Here is a 13,844-nt window from a genome sequence, read left to right as displayed (position 1 = left end):
AGAATTCACCTCATCTAAGTAATATACGGCAACGTTTAATCACCGGTATTGGTTTCGAAGTAAATGACTTACTGATGCCTTTTCCCAGCTAACTGATACCCTCGGAAATTGCTGCCGAAAAGGAAGTCAATCAGGCAGCGTAAAGCCCCGTGATGTCATCAGCCCCGTGACGTCATTGGCCTCATGAATGACAGTCCTTCCGCTGACACCGTAATTAGATTTCTCTTCTTTTACATTTATATGAAGGAAACGCCTATCCACTGTAAAAGCCAACAGCCCCTGTGAAGAGCTGCCGGGGGGACAATTTGCTGTTGGGTGTTTGTGCCCCCGGCACCGTGTGAGCCTCACCTGCGGTGGCAGGAGGACAAGTGTCACCTCCATGCTCAGCGCCGGGGTGATGGAGCAGCTGGAGGCATGGCCCAGGCCACCCGCTCCATGTCAGGCTGGAGCCATTCCCAGGAAGGGGAGTGATGGGAGAGGGCTCAAAGAAGGGACAGAGGTTGGTGGCTGGAGCCCGAGGCCAGGCTGAGAGAGCTGGGGGGGTTCAGCCTGGAGAAGAGATGGCTCTGGGGAGACCTTCCAGCCCCTTCCAGTCCCCAAAGGGGCTCCAGGAGAGCTGGGGAGGGACTCTGGATCAGGGAGGGGAGCCATGGGACGAGGGGGAACGGTTTTAAACTGAAAGAGGGGAGATTTAGATGAGATCTGAGGAAGCAATTCTTGGCTGTGAGGGTGGTGGGACGCTGGCCCAGGTTGCCCAGAGAAGCTGTGGCTGCCCCATCCCTGGAGGTGTTCAAGGCCAGGTTGGACGGGGCTTGGAGCAACCTGGTCTGGTGGGAGGTGTCCCTGCCCAGGGCAGGGGGTGGCACTGGATGATCTTTAAGGTCCCTTCCAACCCAAACCATTCTGTGATTCTATGATACGTACGCACATACACACACAGGTCTGTATGAGATGACTCAAAGGCAGAAAGCTCCTACCTGACTCCAGAGGTGCTTCACCCCCAATGGGCTGCCTCTCCTGGTTCCTCAGGGGGTGGGACATGGGGCCGGGAAGCCACGGTGATGGGCACGGCCAGCCCTGCCATCGCTCCAACAGCCACAACGCATGCCCGGCGCCTTGCCACCCGGCTGCATTTTGGGCTCCCCCGCACTGTGCCAGCCCTGCAGCAGGATTAAGGCTGCCAGCTTGTTAGTCTAATTCAGAAACACCCCTGGGCCTTTTACTGGAAAAAAAAAAAATTATGTTTCCGTGAGCCAAGATCCTGCAGAATTACTGTATCTTGGGCCTTTATTGTAAAGCGCAGTCAATACTTCTTTATGGTGTCAGAATTAAATGAGACAACGGCTCCGATATCACCACTGCGATGAGTTACCACATTTCTTGATGACCTCGTAGCCGTCTTTTATCATTTTAGGCAGCGCAATATGCGATAGCGTAGGGCAAGAATTTTGCTGGAAACTCATGAGCAACTGCAGCCTGTGAGCTCTGCGGGGGTCAGATAGCCCAAGGCACGGCTCGAGCACCAACAATTTCAACCCCTTTTTGACTTCTTGCTAGCAACACCTGGCCTGAAAAGCTTATAAATCAAAATATAGTGCGTCCAGGGGTCCTCCGACCTAGCCCTAAAATGGATTACCCTAAGAAAACCTTCCCATATTTTACAGTGGTTCAGAATTTATTCTAAAATGATGTATTTTATACATGTGCATTGTACATTTATATAAACTTGACCTTTTAAGAGCTGCCCTGCGCGCTCGTTCAGCATTACGTATAAACCAAATACGAAATATTTCAACCAACAGCTTCAAGATGACATGCGGGTAGAACTCAGGGCTGGGGAAAGGGGAAAAGAGGCAGGCTCGGAAAATCCAGTAGGAAAGAGAAACGTGCCTCTAGCTTCAGCTCTGCAGCAGGTTCACGGGATGCTTCACCCCAGCCCTCCGTCCTCGCTCTCTGAGATGCGGACAGGAGCGCAGGTGACCTCTCTGAGGTGCGCTGAGATCCCTGCGGATAAAAACTAGAGGTGAAACGGTGACTTTATCTGACAAAAATCCTAAAAAAAAAAAACCTAGACACTTTTGGGGCTGGTCAAGTAGCAGAAATGTTACAGGAATTAGGGAAAAAAACTCTCCAGTTTCAGATATTCTTGTCAGCCCTGTATAAAAGACCTTTCCTCGGGGTAACTTGATAACTCTGTCATCAAACCTCTGTTGAAGCAGATGAGAAACAAGCTGAGCCTTCAAGCCGTAGCTGATAACTAGTGGCAGCGAATTTCCCGATGCAGGGCTTGCGCTATTAACATTTGAAAAACAAAGTCACAAGACCCTCAAATACCATGACACTAAGTCTCGTGACCTTTAAGTCAACTAGATTCAGGTTTCTTTTCCTTTGACTCTTGCTGCGCTTTTGGGATGGAAACAAAAGACCTTGATAGGTTTAGGGAATGTTGCAGGGAGCCACCATCACCCATTTCTTCCCACTTTTACAGTTCCGGTCCCCTAAATTCAGGTATCGTAAGCACCGATTTATTTTTAAATAGTCCTTCTCAACGTTGACACATTTGGGTAATCCTTGTTTTTAAGGATTACGTGAAAGATTGTAAAACTTGGTTGAAATTAATCTCCCTTTGAAGCTCAGTCTGGCCAGAACCAGCATTAAGCAGGTCCTGACGTTTGTCCAAGTTGGCTCACGATGAAAATCTCTTTCCACCGAGCTAGGAACAGCCTTGTGCATTTTACAAGCTATGAGGAGAGGAGAGGACTAAGATTCAAAGACAGAATATTAGAAAATTCACTAATACCGCGGTCCCAAAGCACAGCCCCGCGCTGCACCCTGTCCCTGGGCGCACAATACCCGATCAGTCCTCCTTCAAGCCTTTCACCACGTTGCTGCCTTTGATAACACATTTTTCTTGAAAAATCAAAACCGAGTTCAGAGAAAGCCTCGTGCTGGACTGCATTAATTCTGCTGGCTGAAATCAAACTGTAGAGTCAGGTGTTTGGTGGCTGCTCTATAGCACTGAGCGAAAGCCCTGTCCTGCTTTTCTTCTGCCTTGCCCAGGTGCATATTTTAGATAAAAGTGCCATTTCGGAGAGAGGTACTCGCTGCAGCGCTCATAAGCGAGAGGATGGGGTCTGCTCCTGCTTTCCCCCAATCTTTCTCACCATCACAACGTGGCTCCTGGCCATGAGCAGGCAGGGACAACCCTCCCCCTCCCCCCCCACCCCCCGCCCCGACATCCCCTTCTCCGGATTGCAAATGGGCGCTGAAAACCATCAAATCCTCCTGCCCACGTTCGGCAACCCCGACCTCCTGCCTCGCTGGCCGCTGCCCTGCGAGCTCGGTGGGACGCGGCCGCTCCACATCCCACCAAGGCTAGATGGAGCCGAAGGCGCAGGGACGCGGGACGCCAGCTCAGCGTAGCCCGGCACGGCTTAGCAACGACCAGCCGCCTCAGCCAGGGCTCTCTATTTGTACGTACAGTTAAATATACACGAGGCAGAGCTGAAACGACAGAGTCAGCTCCTCTCTGAAGTCCTTCAGCTCCTGTTACCGCCAGATCCCCGGGGCTCTGCGGCACGCACGCTCTTTACAGCAGCCCTCAGCCTGGCACGGAGTGGAGCAGATGGTCATAACGACTTGGCCCGGGGCCGCTGTCAGCCCCCCAGCTCCTTGCCTCACATGATGTCCACCCTGCCACCTGGGCAGGGCACCGCACAGCCCGGGGGGTGAAGCCAGAGCAGTCGCTGGCGTGGCAGGGGTTAATGCTGAACGCTCCCAAAAATCACCGGCTCCTGGTGCCCCAGCATCTCCATGTGCCGCCAATAATGATGAGCTCCAGCGTGAGCACTGGGCTCGGGGCAGCTGTGGGAGAGGAGCCCTGGGCTAAGCTGAGCGGCAGAGGGACGGCAGGACCACAGGCAGACCCTCAGAAGCCTTGTTACCACCCAATAATTCCCTCCTCTTGCTGGTCGCAGCTTCATCCTGCTGCCATGGCTGCCCAGAGGCCCCAGGAAGCACCTGCTGATGGTGTTTGCCCCTAAGACAAGGGCATGAGGGGCAGAAAACAGCAGAGCAGGGCATGGAGCCAGGGCTGCTGGAGGAACAGGGTGAGAGGAAGCCATAGCAGGGGCAGAAAGCCCTTCCCCAAGAGGGGGAAGGAGCCGGTGGGGTGCCTGGGCACGACCACAACCCGTCATCCCCACAGGGCTGGGGATGTGGGCTGGGGAGCCCGGTCTTGCAGCCTGGCTGCAGAGAGCCTTAGGCAGGAGAGGAGCCCCGCACAGAGAGGAGCGGTGGGCATCGCTTGGGGGGGTTCCCCCCACAAATTAGAGCTTTTGCACCATCACCCGTAAACTGGGTTTGTTTGGGGTTGTTTTGTTGTGTTTTTTTGCTGAGACAACAGCCGCTCCGGCAAATGGCTTGGGATCCCCCCATGGCACCGGCGCTGCAGGGGCTCGGTGATGCCTCGGTTTGGGAGCGCTGATGGAGCCGGGAGCACGTGAGAGCTCGAACTTCGCCCGCGGCCAGGCTGCGCACGTCCATAAGGAGGAGAGGCAGGGCAGGGGACGGCAGGCAGCCGCGCTCCAACTTCCTGGCGCTCGGGGAATCTGCCCGGATCACGTTACCTTCATGTGTCCTTGGCTCATCTCTGTACAGTTGAAAAACACTGTAAGGGGAGCCAGTTAATTGAGACAGCTGGTCTCGCGGAGCAAAACCCAGGGAACGAGTTCCTTCCCCTCATGCTTAATTGGAGACCTGTTGCTTTAACCAAACTGGCCAATTTGCACAGCCCCGCTTTCTGGAGATGCTCTCTGGCTTGCATTAGCCCACCGGTCACGATTAGAGGGGGCCAATCACTCCTGGGCTGCTCTACGCCATGGCCCTGAGGAGCAGCCAGCTCCCCACCGCTTTGTCCCATCCAATAATTAATGGCGGTGGCTGGATGCTACCTCCAAGCTGCCATGGAAGCAGGGGGAGGAGGAGGGTGGGGAGGCAGCGTTATTGCAACGGCACTCGGTATTTCCTCCGTTGGCGATGCATGTCACGACCTGCGCTGCATGAAAGGCTCCTGGTCCGCGGGGGGGATGTTCCTAGGCACTGCCACCATACAAATAAATAACAATAATAATACCTGGGGCAGGGGGGAGGGGATGTTCTGTCATCTGACCCAGCGCTGATGGAAAGAGCAAAGAGCTGTCTGCCTGCGGTGGCCGCCAGCGATTTGAATCCGCTGACATTTGTCGGCCGAGCGGGGAAGGCTGGCGGGCGTTTCATGGGGGACCGGCCATGGGCAGCTCAACAGCGGGACCGCCGGTGGCGCCACCACCGCCAGCCAGAGCTCTGCCGGCACCCCCACGGCTCCGGGACTTACTGCTGCAAACCATTCACGTGCAAAGTCCAAACACCAAGTGCCCCACGCACAGCCCTTACAGTGTGCAACGCCCAGGAGCCCCGATATCTTACTGGGTTTTTATGGATGCTTATTTAAGGAATGCTTTTAGAGCGCTGAAGAGGCTTTGTCTCTTCAGTAAAGTGTTCTTCCCCATTGAACCTCATCTCCTCGGCTCTGCGCGGGTGGTCACAGGGAGTCGGGTCTTCTTTTGCTTGGATAACCCCACAGCAGACAGGGACACAGGCTGGGAGAGCGGGACATGCCCTCAGCCCAAAGGCACCGGCTCCTAACGCGTCCCCAAGGCACGGGGCAGGGAGAAGGCAGAAGATGCTGCCACCTGCCTGTCCCCAGGGGCTCCCCCAGGAGGCAAACCCTGTGAAAGAGGCAAAACCCAGATTTGATGGAGAACTACTCACTTCCAGGAGGGCCAGGAGGTCACCCAAGAACTGCGAACTGACGGTGGTGTTATCCCTGCAGGCTCTGCTGGAGCTGTGGAAGTGAAGACGAAGGCAAAGCTGACGAGCTCAGTAAGTCCGCTGTGGGACCAGCACTGGCAGTAGATGAGGCGTCACTGGTGTCTAAAAATGCAACCTGAAGTATAGTGTGCTGGGAAGGCTTGGTTCGCGGAGGACACTGCCTTACCTCTCCTGCTTTGCCACTTTCTGGGGGGTCTTGGGAAAAATTAAATAGCTTTCACCAATCTTACCAAACAGGAGGGATAAACTCCAAATGAGTTTATCAGGGAGTGACACACAAATTACCAGTGTCGCCTTCCTGGCTCCATGATTTCCAGGGAACTAATAAATAGCATGCATGATTTAAAAAGGTCTTTGATTTGGAAGCGGTGCCGCGGTACCACAAAGCTTCGCCGGTACAATGGTGCAGCCCACTTCTGAATTTGCTCTTCTTTTACCTCTCTCTAGAAGTACGTCGATATTTCATACGACCTAGTAAAATATTTCTGCGGGGGGGAAAAAAAGAAAAAAAAAAAAAAAGACTAAACTTGCAGTAATGAAGTGAGTGATGCTCCTTCCCACCCAGTCTGGCTGCACTGAACCCAGGCACCGTCGCCTGTAATGGTTGTAAGTGTGGCTGCCTGGATTAACTGGGAAGGGAAGGCGGTCAGTTGTCACCTGCTCGCCTTCAAAAGAATTAAATTTCAGGCTTTGCTGAGAACAGTGACTGTTCCAGCGCTGTCACCAACCCGCGACTTCCCTGGGCAACCTGAAGGAGCCAGCGGGAGGGAGAAGGCAAAGCAGAGCATCGTTCCTGGGGTAACGGTTCATGCACACTTCTCCTCCTTCCCTAAAGCTCCGGCGTAGCAGGAGCCTGCAGGAATGGGGCCCATCACGTTTCCTATGGGAAAGCAGAGCGAACAGCACTGTCCTTGCAACTGTCTCAATGACACGAATAACGTGCCACAGAGCTAAAGGGGACAAATGGTAAATCTCTAGCTAAGAACAATGATAATGAAAGTACAGAAGTGAAAATTCATTACTTGAGTCTGCTCGGGAGCTATCCTGAGGGACGTTCTTAGGCTTTCCAGGTTGCTTTTAACCCTTTGGGTCTGGCTCCAGGACTCAGTCCAATGTGCTGTGCCACTGGCTGTGCTTTCCTCCCCCTTTTTTTCCCCCATTTCTTTACCAAAACAACTTTCTCCTTCTCTGAATAAAGCGCTGTGCATCTCTCCAGACCCGCAGCGTCGTGCCATTCAGTGCTCAGCTTCCCAAAACTAGGCAAGCAGAAAGAAAAGCATAATGTGATTTTTGGTCAGCTGCTCGAGGAAAGACTCTAATAACATTTTCTCCTATTTCCAACAGCTCATGTGGAGGTGGGAGCAGCAACTGGCCCAGGCAAACAGCCCAGCTCCACAGGTGAGCTCATTCCCTCCCGGGTGGAGGAGTCTTTCCTGACTACTTTTTGGCCTCCAGGAGCAGAGGGGATCTATTTCAGCGCTGCTAATGTTGCTTAGGATGCCCTGGCATCCTGCCAGGTCTCTGAAAAGTTAGAGATGCCCATCAGGCATTTCCATGGCAACCCCGGGATGCTCATTCCAGCCGGGCGCAGTGTCCGTGTCGGAGCGGCAGGCTGTCCGCTTCATCTTCTACCGCCTTTTGGAAGGGCAGTGGGAACCGAGAGGGTGTCTGGTTCCTCTTGATGCACTAGCAGGCTGCTGGGGAAGCAGCACGCCTCGGGGCTTCCACCTGGGGAACGGGCCAACTGGCTCTTCCAAGCTGGCAAAGCGTGAAGTTTTGGCCAGTGTGAAAATGATTTGGTGGTTTGGACCGAATGTCGAGGGTGAGTGGCAGCGAGTGCAGGCAGCCCATGCTTGGCCTGCTGCAGCAAATGGCCTGTATCTCCGGCAAGCACCCGGGCTATCCCCCACAGCGGGGCAGCAGGGGAAGGGGACACCACTACAGGCTGCAGTGGTGGCATTTTGGGTGGGAATGGCAGTAACGTGATCAGGCTGAGAGGAGGCACAACCCTTGAGGAGGGCAGGGGATGTGGTAAAGGAGAATGCCATTGGTGCTAGCTTGATGGAGCAAACCCACACGTTGCCTCCTGGTCCACGGACAGCATCTCTGCCCTCAGCGTAATGCAAGGAAGGGGCAGCTCCAGGCAGCACTTACCTTCTGCGCCTTGGCCAAAAAATACAAGTTTGCGTGTGGAAGAAATAGTTCTGCCTCCCTATGGACACACTCTTCCTGCCAGCCAGTTTCACGTGTTGTGAGGGACATGGCAGACCTCCTTCATGTCACTCCTAGTCCTGGGAACACATGAAGTCCACAACACTCCTGGTTCCAGGACCCCTGCGTAGCAAAACCAGGCCTGGTTTGCCCTGAATTAAGTTTATCCATCTCCTATCAGCATTGTCACACCTCATTCTGTCCTGCCAAGCACCAGATTCTTCATTCAAGGGCACCTGAGATCATGTTTTGGTAGAGGTAGTTCAGAGAGAAACATCAGGGTTACTCCTCCAGAGGTCTCACAGGAAATTCAAACTGTTCAGCCCTTACTGCTGACGCTGTGGTATGTCCCACCAGCAGCAAATATGCACAAACCACCCCAAAGACAGGAGGTAGTTTCCTCAATGGCTTCTCTAAGTCATCAGCATATTTGCTTCTGTTGCCACCATTGTGTCATGAACTCATCCAGTAGCTCAGGTGTCCATGACCACCATGCAGAGCATCCAGCTCCTTCCACAGCATCCTGGTACCTTGGGTTAAGAAGAAATAACCCCAGTGAGAACTCTTTCATGACCTTGCCTCCAAATGACCATCCAGGTCCTTCAGCTCTAGCCCCAGTTAAACACAACCAAGGAGCTTGCCCACCTGCGGACAAAACCCCCAAGGAGCAACAACCCCACTCGTATGGTGTCTCATGAAGGAAACTTTGGGGCTTTAGTCCCCCCAGGGCCACCGTCACTCCAGAAGGGTTGAGTACTATGACGTCTGCTTTCCCTCAAACATTGGTACTCATACTAAGCTGCACGTATTTTTTCCAAGCTTGCTTTCCCTTTACGTTCGTCATTGTATTAGAAAATGCCAGGTTGACTGGGCAGGGGAGATAACGCATCTGTCTACTGGGTCAACAAGAAGAAGGGCTCTGCTCATCCCTGCAGCAGAGAAAAGTTGATAAAATGCAAAAGACGAGGCTTGGTCTAGCAAAGCACCTTCTGCACCTCCCACGAAGTGACATGCCGCTTATTTAATTAGAAGGGGCAAGGCTCCCTCCTGAATAAACCAGAAATAGCCTTCCAGGGAAAAAAAAATAAACCTGCCTGGGTATTCTGGAGGACTCTCGGAAAGAAGAGCTCTACAGTCTCCACCAGGCTTGCACAGCACAAGGGCCAGAATTTCAGAGGATGGGTATGTCGAGAAAGCCAGTCTGCTCAGGGCGGAGAGATGCCCTTCGTGTTTCATTCTGGTGTAAGTAGGTATTGCGTGTTTTCTGCTGTCCACCCTCCCCGCCCCCCCGCCATTTCTTCACCTATGTCTCTTAAAACATTTGTAACCCTACTACCCATCACAGATGCATTTTGCGTCGCTCATTAATCGAGCTTGTCTGAGGGCAATTTTATGGTAAGTGGTTAACAATAAAGCACGTCGCCCAAGGGCATGGCTAATGCATAATGCAGGTTACCAGGACACCTTCACAAACCATCCCTAAACCCTCTGCAGGGTATCCGAAGGCTTTGCCTGTCCCTGGAAAAGCCGATCAAGCCCTTTTGAGAGCTGGTCTTGCGGTGCTTGGGAGAGGACAAAACCTCTTCCAGCGACCAGTGGAAGCCAGGAGAGCTCCTCGCTGGCCTCCCAGCGAGGTCAGGGGGAAGGAGTCCGTCACACTTGCCCTCACTGCCTTCAAAGGATGAGTTACTTGAGGATTATAAAAGGATTAATGCCTTAATGACCTCATGCAGCCCGTCCAGAATCGCTCTCCTCATCTAGAAAGGCCAAGCAGCAGGCTGAAGGTCAGCAGATCCGTGCTCGGACAGACAAGGCAGCATAGCTCTCCAGCCCTGGCAACCTGGTGGCAAATGTCCTGCCAACAGCCCCCTCCCTCCCACAGTAGCCCTGGGGACAGGGGCAGCCCTGCCTTCGGCTGCCGGTGCTGCGGGCAGAGCCTGGTCCAGCTGCCACCACACCAGGGGAGCAGGAGCTCCCCGACAAAGTGACCTGAAGTGGACGAGGACACGAGGCCACCGGGCATCAACGTCGGTATTTTTCATTTTTAAGAAACTTTGGCAAAACATCTGCTGAATCTTCAGCAAGAAACAAAGGAACAAAGAGCTGCGATTATCACGGCACTGTGGTTTTTCACTGGAAAAAAGGGAAAGTAGCAGGAACCTGCAGAAATATTTGCAGTCCCCTCCCTGAGCACAGAGATGTGACACTCAACGTTTCCTGAGCTGCAGCTCTGCTCCTCGTCCAACTCCGTGCTCATCATACGGCTGCTTCCAGCATCCCTGTGCAGGCAGCCAGGGCAGGAGCATCCACACGCTCTCGAGTGCTGTGCCGTATCGGTAGCAGGGGGCCGGACAGGTTTGGCTTTTATGGACCAGCAATCCCCTCCTGAGATGCATCACCTCCTGCCAGAGGCTCTCCTGCCTGGGGACAGCTATTTCCCCAGGGCAGGTAGACTCCAACTTGAAAGCATCGCCCCCGCCGTGCTCTTCCTTGGGGCCGTGGCATTGGATTCAGTTCCGCACCAACCTTCATTGTCTCCCTGCAATTTAAATGCGTCCTGACCTCTCCTCGCAGGACTATCCCAGCCATCAATTAGCTTCCCGGTTGTGTGGATACCAGGAAACTGAATACACGGGTTTATAGTTCAGTGGAAAGTTCTGCTGCCGTCTTAAATCATAAAGCACAGCTGCTGACACAGCAGAAGCTGCAAAATGAGCAGAGCATCTGAGCAATCTGTGGTTTGGAAGCCACTGGGAGGAGAATAAGTGCAGCGTCTTGCAGCCTTGTTGGAGGGAGGAAGAAAGGACAGGCAGGCCAAAAGAGTAGATTAAAACTCATCAGAGTGCAATTGTAATGCGTTATACAACACGCACGCATCCCGGCGCTCCAAAGCTAACTTGCGATTGAGAGAGAAAAGGGCAGCTGAGATTCAATGTCTACAAACGCAAAGTAATGCCCAGAAAAAAAAAAGAAAAAAAAACCACAAACACAAAAACTCCAAATATATATGCACACGCACATGATAATGGGCTCTAAATGAGCTATTCTGCATCAGGAGACAGATCTTGGGAGCCTTTGTGGATAGTTGTGTGAAAATACCCGCTTGGTGGTGGGTGAAGCAAGCAAAGCTAATGCTGGAACATTAAGACTTTAAGAAGACGGGCAGGGAGAACAAGGCAGAAACGGTTGGCATGCCCACGTGGAGCAGCACGCCCAGCCCCGGTGCCCCATCGGTAGAAGAGGAGCAGCAACGGGGGACAACTCCTGCACAAAGGCACTCGAGCTTGGAGGTGACTACTGCTAACGCCTTCACGGATGGCATGAAGGGGAGAAACAGGGATGTTATTTGTTGTAACACAGGAACCAGTAAGCATCAAACGAAAGGTGAAAGTTTTAAAGCAATGAGTATTAGCCAATTACCAAAGGTGTCATCAAGGGCTTGCTAGTTCCAAACTAACTGGGATTCATCTTCAGATGACATTTACCAAAGGTGTCATCAAGGGCTTGTTAGTTCCAAACTAACTGGGATTCATCTTCAGATGGCGTTGGTGTTGCCTCCACTGGAGTTACATGCCGGGGCTTCCTCTCCAGACAGCAGTGGAGAAGACCCCATCCAACCGGGGTGTAGGCCATCTCCCCCAGGGCGGACAGCCAGAGCAGGCCAGGAGAACATGCCCCATGTCTCTGCACCGAGGAGAAGGGCAGCCCTAGCACTTTTTCCAGGTGCAGGCATCTACGAGGGTCTTGGAAAAACATTTGGGCACCCTCCACCACAACCCTAGCCAGGAGCGAGGTCTCCAGCAGCCGCCGTTCAGCGCAGCGGGGGCAGGCCATCTTCCTACCACACCTTCTGCTGGAGTCTTCACGGCCTGCAGCGAAGGCAAAACACCTGCGGAAGAGTTAAAATGCTTTCTTGGGGAACACAGACGGCAATTTTCCTTTCTACCCAATGGGATTCAAATAACCTAATTCTTGCTCTACATTTGTACGATCTCTCTCTCTCCCCTGGATCACCCCCGGAGAAATGACAGCCATGTGGTAAATACATGTAATCATGCCACTCTGATAGCTTCTCTTGTTCTCTGGCCATTAATTCATCTCCCTGGGACTCGGGTGAACATTTCAAATCGTGCAGCAAATTCAAAGAGCTGCCTTTATTTTAAAATCAACACAGCAATGAAAGGCTTTCTCCTTTCCCTCCTCAAAATGTAAATTTATTATTTTTTTTTTTTTTAAGCTTCAAAAATATCCTGGCACCCAGACAGATGTTGCTGGTCGTGACCTTGTCTCAGGCCAATGACAGGCTTCCGATGCATAGGCAATTGCACAGCTACGGAAACCTCTTGGACAAGGAGGGCTGCGGCGGGGGGGTGGCAGCACCCACCTCAAGGAAAGCCTTTGCCTTCGTACTCATGGCACTGTCATAAAAACCCGACGAGAAACCTTCCCTTTCAGCTCTCGAGGTATGCTTTCCTTGGGGGAATAAAAAAAAAAATAGAAGAAAAGAAAATGCAAGAGAGCCCTCCAAAACCAACTACCTTCTCCCTCTTCCCATTCTCGCTATTCCCTGGGAAGCAGAAACTTCCTGGGATGCTTTCCTTGTGCTGGGAACACGCTTTGGCTGAGGACGGATGAGGCCACCAGAAGAAAGAGGGGGACCCGGGTGCCACTCAGCCTGCAGCGCTGCTGCCTGTGGGCCGCCAGCAAGAGAAATAAAATAAGACGCTACTAATTTTTACAGCCCACCAGGAAGGAAAGCGCCGGCAGCGACCGCCATGTGCTCAGCTGCGGAGGCTCCAGCTCAGCGCTGCCAGGGGAGAAACCCATCAGCTGAACATCAGCTGGTGCCACCGCACCACTCATCTGGGCGTCTGCACTGGGTTCAGCTCACGGTCTCATGCTTGTGCCACCGAAACCTGCTTCTACCCGTGTCCCCAGCCAGATTTTGCACCTTCTTGTTGTCACTGAGCCATCACCTTTCTGGAGCTGGAGGGGACCGAGGTCAAGAGCAGACCTGGAGGAGGAAGGAGCTGCTTTAGTGGAGGAGCGAGGCCGGGACATGCAGGGAAAACACAGCCGGTGGGACGCAGCAGCAGGGAGAAGAAGGTTGGTGGGAAGATGCATGTGCCGGAGCAGAGTTTGGTGCAGGACCTGTGGGCGACACCAGAATTAGGATTCAGCTGTGCCCATGAGTAGCTCAGGAGATCAGAGTGTCCCACCTGGGAAGACGAGGGAGAAGGGACCCTCAGGAAGAAGGGCTGCACCTCGGATGAGCGGCTGCGGCAATGGGCAGGAAAGGGTGCTCCTTGCCGGTGGTGCGGGCAGGAGCGGGCAGGAGCAGCAGGGCTGGGTGACAGGTGAGAGGGGGGATGCTAAAGGCCAACAGGCAGATGGCAGAACTGTGATTAGAAAGTCACTCCAGCCATAAATCTCAGGGACCTGAACCGGAGACGGGCAAGCCCCAGATGGCTTGGAAAGCCTGCCTGGCAGAGCCCCGCGCGGCTCAGCCTGCATCTGTCCCTCGCTCCTCCTCCTCACCACCTTAACCACCTCCAGTCAGCTCCTTACCTCTCAACCTGAAACCGCTCCAATGCACGAACTAAAGAGCAAAACCACCACCTGGACCCCAACAACAATATTATCCATCCCCAGCACGGGACTCTCGCTGCCTTACTGGGGGCTACGTGCAACTTCCCATCCCTGATGCTCCCCCCTCGGCAGGGATGCGGCGGGCACCGTCCGGGGGGTCAGGGAGGCTGCAG

Source organism: Larus michahellis, chromosome 6, assembly GCF_964199755.1.
Source record: "Larus michahellis chromosome 6, bLarMic1.1, whole genome shotgun sequence".
Classification (NCBI taxonomy): Eukaryota; Metazoa; Chordata; class Aves; order Charadriiformes; family Laridae; genus Larus; species Larus michahellis.
The sequence above is the reverse complement of the archived record's forward strand: the minus strand, read 5'-3'. Positions refer to the sequence as shown.